We start from the raw sequence: 6000 nt of genomic DNA on the forward strand, positions 1-6000 counted from the left end.
CGGTGAAAATTGTAGAAACAATTTAGCTAGACCAACATGATTGGTATTTCAACCTGCGCTCTTGATTTTTTTCCTAGTACCTGTCTTGTTCAGTGAAAATTGTGAAATTATGTTCGCTAAGAAGCACATATCTACAATTGTGTTCCATATTAACTTCCATGTAGGTAATTACCGTCCAGATCGTCAAAAGGAAGAATAGAAAGGTTGCTCTCTTTCTTTCAATGCATCCTAGGTCAAGTGTTGTGATTTTTGCAAGCTTCGGTAATTACCCAACCCAAGTGAAGTGGTTGTATGATTTTAGAATGCCAAGAAAACTTCCTAACCTGTAGCATAACAACATCCAAACACTTTTGGTCATCCAATTGTGGTTGAGAGGCTCTTTTGTATTCGTCATCGTGTGAGAGCATGTGTGTGATCTCATTCTTTTCTTTTCTGTATAAATAAAAAGAGTTTCTTGCCAATAGTCTTGTGATTTACATAGAGCCTAGACATTGGATAGTGTCGGCAAATCTGCTTCATGAAATCGGCGATTTGATTTATAGTTATCAACCAAACACTATGTTTCTCGGTAGTGGGACATGTAGTCATGTGTCTCTACAATTTCTCTTGTTTTGAAGGTCTTTGTTGAAGTCATCAATTGTTACCTTCCAGTTTTATATCAATGTCATTACCTAGTTTAACGAGTTAAGATATCTGAGTAGAAGAAAAATAAATAACAAGATAAATAGCTCAGTAGATAACATTGTCAACTCCTTACCAAATATGTTAATTGACCATCGTTAAGGAAGGGGTTCCTCTTTTATATGGTCACTTAAATGTTCCTCTTTCATTGTTGCCAGAGTGACCTCGGGCAAGTTTTGCCATTTTGATCTCGTCTTTGAGAAAGAGGTTGATCTTTCACACACGTTAAAGTTCTGCAGCTTCTTCTCTCTGCATAGAAGGTTTTTTGGCTGACCTCGAAGATTAGATGGATTTTTAATCTAAATAAAAATCTTAATGTATGCATATGATTGTAGTGCTCTTGCGTTTGGAAAGGACATAATCAGTAGCATGTTTTAAATGCAGATGTAGAGGAATAAGAGAATATCATTCCAACACCAAGAAAAATGGTATTCAGATTTCTTCTCTTGTTTATATTTTTCAGTTCATTCATTTGCATTTCTTTAATGTGACTGGACATGGACCTGGACATGCAATTGAACAATCAAATGACCAGCTTCAAATTTGCTGTGTGGACCCATTCTTGCCCACATAGATTTGGACCTTGCATTTTTCTTGTGTGCTATTGCCATGAGGGCTATTAATTGTACAAAGAATTGACATTGATATACATATTTGCAACACAGGACCATGGCTAGAACCTTATAATTGTCATTCGTGTTAAATTCCTTGCTTAAATGCTCGATCTAGTTGTGCCTGAAATGAATGCTTCTGTATGTTGGCATGACTTTGTTTTGTCTTTTTGCTTATCTTTCTAGTTTGTTATAGCACATGATGATGTGTTCTCACATACCCTGTTTATTCCACTTCAGGTTTTGATCCACGCTTGCACAAATGTCTCAACCTTGTTTTATTTTTGAGAGCTAGAACTAGAATCATTGCAAATGCTCATGGGACCAGAATGGCATATTGCATAGAGAATGAATCTCCCATAATATATGAACTCTACCAATTTAACTATGTTATTTAAGATCTTTACCATGTGGCATGTTCACTTCGGGATGTATTGGCTTTGCTTTTATGAAAAATCAGATTGAGACAATCTGCAGCGCATGTTATCTTCTATGTAAGATATATAGATCATCTCTTATCGCAAATTACTGACACTTCAACTTCCCTGTTTATGGGCCTCTAGTTGCCACCCATTATCTGCGGGTGCAGCAACCTGCCTGTGATTGGTGCGCTCGCTCCCTCCAGATGTCAGGTTTATGACCTCTATCATAGGTATGTCCACCGACATAGAGTTCATGAGGTTATTTAGTTGGATGGTCCAGGAAACATCATCGGTTGCTAGTTGTATTTGTTGAAGTCTTTAGTGGCCCTGCTTTGATTCAGCAAAGATGCATCAGTAAATCTTTTTCAGTTTTCTCTCTTTCAAACTTGTACAAGTGATGATACAATATTGACTCCTAAATTTGAAACCTACTATTTGACTTGTTAGTGTACCGAAGAATTAATGCTTTATGATTAAAACTATACAATTTGGCATTTGACCCTATAATAAACCATATATAAGCTGCATTTGTAATCACCGTGTGCTTAGCAGCTGCTTCCATGTGTATCTACTAGCCTGGCTTATTCTTGTACGTGTAGATGATTAGTGGAGGAGGAAGCGGTCTACCGAACTGAACCAAAATCCCCTCCTGCACATGTAGGAAAGCAAATCACCCAAAACAGGGCTATTATTCTTATGATTTGCGCCTATGATTGATCCAGTTGCACATTATATTTCTTCTATCTTGTGATCGATAATTTTGACCTAGAATTTCTGTTTTGTGCTCATCACCGATACAAACTGAACCGAATTCTCAAAATGCGGTGACTTTACATTGGCAGGTGACCTAGGAGTACCGTGACGCCTCACACACTGCAAAAGGCATGACGATAGAAGCCATGCCAGAAGGTAATCTCGTTTTCCTCTCCACTAGTTTCAATCAAACTATGTATCATTTTCTAATCTGTGTTTTATTTTTTTTGTGTTACTTGTTAGGGTCGAAAGAAGATGTTGTGCATCTCACCTAGGCAACCCCGTTGAGTGTCAACTCAGCCATCTTGTGTTTTTTTTGTGTTAGGCCGGTGGTGTCGACAAGGGCGTTGGCAGGCCGGCACTCTCGCAACCCTGTCTTCCTCATGTGGTAGGAGACCTCGTCCCGCTATCGCGGGATGGTGTTGGGTCCGGCGACGAAGAATTAAGTGTTGCCGAGGACAATCACTAGCAAGGTCCGCTCTCTTTGCCCATCTTACTCATACTAGCAAGATCCCATCTTGATCTGATTCGATTTGACTTTGGTGTGCGAAAAAATGAATGGGGAATGCATATCAGATTTCCAATTCAGCCAATGATTTCCTCCATCACAAAAATGATTAGAGAATCCTCATGTTGGATAACTAGTTTGAAAGTTTTCACGTCAACTAATTGAAAGTTTTCACGTCAACTTATTGAGCCTTGTTGTTCATGGCTTGCACTCTTGTGCACACCCTTGCACTTCCTGCTATTGTGAGTGCCACCAATACAATTTGGGTATTTTGTGAGTGCTGCGTCGACCACTCTGATGTTCGGCTACTACTACTACCTCCTGCAGGCCTCCACCATAGATTGTTAGTGAAAAAGTGCAGCTTTCACGTTTGATGAATCACGCAGGATGCAACATGTATTACTGACGCATGCTTACTTGCTCGATTAATTTTGCCTGCAAATATTGCTTCTTGTCAGCATGCAATCATGGTTTTTGAGCCGTTGTATAGTTGTATGTAGCTTTCTCAAAATCATGGCTACTCCCAACTAAACAACGACTGATGGCGGCTATACAATGATTTCCGTCGACTAATCACTGAGTCACAGGGTTGGCGAATCACATTTGAGTCGGGAGTCAAAAACCTTGCATGTGCTTGAACCTGACATGCACTTGATTGATTAAATTGTGTGCTCGAGTAGAGAATTGCACTGCATGTCATATTTGGAATTTTTGACTGATTGTCAAGTGAATTATCAAATTGATGAATCACCTACCTTGTGTTGACTTTGGTAGGATTCTTGAATTTCTAGCTTAAACCCTGATATCTAAATGGCTACTTATGACCTCTAGGTTTTTTAATAATCTTGATCTTCTAGAATACTTAATTGTCTAGTACACACTATGCTCATGCTAATATTCTTCTAATTTGTCGTCAATCTTGTAAAACATGCATGATCACCAGAGCTGCTCAAAAGGATAGTTCTATTCTTTTTGTATCAACTCCTGATGGCCCAATGCCACATACAAATGAGCATATTCTTCTAGCTCGACAAGTTTCAAATTTTGAGAACTCGTGTCTAGCAATTTGTCTGTTTAGCATGTTGCTTTTGCAATAGTGAGCATACGGACTTTTATTTTTCCTGTTTTTAAGGTTGGTCTGCCATTACTTGTTTTCTTGAACAAAGTTGACGTTGTTGAAGAATTGGATATATTAAAACTTGTGAAGATGGAGCTTCCAGCTATGCTAGCATTTTTCAGTTACCAACATGTGTTTTTGGTTGGTCCATAATGTTCCTGTTCTTAAGTGTTATTTCACTGTCTTTTTCTATGATTGAATGTTATTGTTGATCAAGTCACCAACTCATTGTTTTGAGATCTTGATGTATTGGCACATGTTCTGTCCACTTAAGCAAATGCCTGATGACCTGACCTGACAACATTTTTAAAAAGTTAATCAATATATTTTAAGTTATAAAAAGAAGCTAACATTTCTTGGTCTTCAAAGGTCATGTTTCTTTCGCTCAAGAATTTTGTAGTCCTTCCGATTTCTAGCCGATTTTTCTAGTTACTAAGAGAGATTAAATTATGATCAGGCAACATGTTGATAAATTATCCTACTATTGTGATTATTAGTAGAAGCTTGACACTCAACCTGGAGAACCAGGTGTTGAGATACTGATTTTTTCTATGTGTTTTATTGTTGGATTCTAGTGAGTGTTGCCTTACATCTTGATCATTATCTCCAATCCATTTTTCATTATATGATGAGGGGCTACGAAGCTGTTCGTCAAGGACTCGTGGTTGAATTTTTTTTTGTTTCTCGTTGTCGAAAAGGACAAGCATTAATTAGTTCTTGGTCTTTCTTCTTACAAGTGAAACAGTCATTACAAGTGCAGATTTAACCTATCTTTAGTCCAAGCAGTATTTAATACATCAAATGGATTATTTTCTTTTAAAACCTCTTGTTATTGATAGACAATATATATGCATGATGAGTTACTCAGCTACTGAATTAAAGCTGACATACATGCTCACTATAAAGATATTGGACACGCCAAGCCTCTTGATGCTTGTTGCTTCTTCATGCTTTTTGTTTACTGATCTAGGCAGCTCGTTTGGATGATATACAAGTGTAGTCTGTTGTTTTTCTTGATGATAGATAGCTGATGTGCATGTCAAACTCAGTTTCTTTCCTACAGGTAGCTAGCTGATGTCCATACTAGCTAGTTGTTGCAGATTTCTAATTATTTAGTGGGCATATGCAAGCACTAGACCTATTTCTCATTATTTAGCTATCAATCAATCAACATTCTTTTTCTCATTGATTCAATATCATACGGATATTTCTGAACCTCATTTATCTAATATCGCTGGATCGTCTGCTAGGTGCTTGAACCACCGTCTAAACCATCTCAAGAAGATTTAGAAGATAACAAATATTTCTCTCTTTTTATAGTACACCATTGCAGGTATACTCTCCTGCACGAAAAAAGATTTTGGCAATGCTCACCAGGATGATGTTCTTAGTAGAGTTAAGATTGATGTTCGGGTCCTATTTAGTCCCGACATCATTTTGGCACTGCTATCTTGTGCTAATACGAGCTCCTTGCGCGTCTTATCTTTTAGTCAAATTTTGATGTTTGTGTTCTTGGGCATGGGCACACGGCCTCTCGTTCCTTACTCCCAAACGTTCTTTCTGTGAGCACTAGTGAATGCATTTATGTTGCTATCAATGTGATCTCGCTTGTGGCTTCAATCTTTGTATGCTATTTCGCAATCAGATTCGTTTCTTATGTTTGGATACAAGGCGGAATGGTTTAATGAAAGTATTTTGCTACCCGTGTCCCGTTACCAACTATAATTTTTGTTTTGTTCTCTTGAAGGTAAAGAATGGATGAGCCACCGATCGTCGTTGGACTAGTGGTACCTGCAGCGGTTGAAGTGGAACTGGTTCATATTCTTGGACCTGATGGATGTGTAGCTAGCTAGCTGATCCATACTTACTTTGGTGGGCAGTGTGTTAGCTAATGCTGGTTCATAATCA

This window comes from Lolium rigidum, chromosome 5 (assembly GCF_022539505.1).
Source record: "Lolium rigidum isolate FL_2022 chromosome 5, APGP_CSIRO_Lrig_0.1, whole genome shotgun sequence".
NCBI classification, from domain to species: domain Eukaryota; kingdom Viridiplantae; phylum Streptophyta; class Magnoliopsida; order Poales; family Poaceae; genus Lolium; species Lolium rigidum.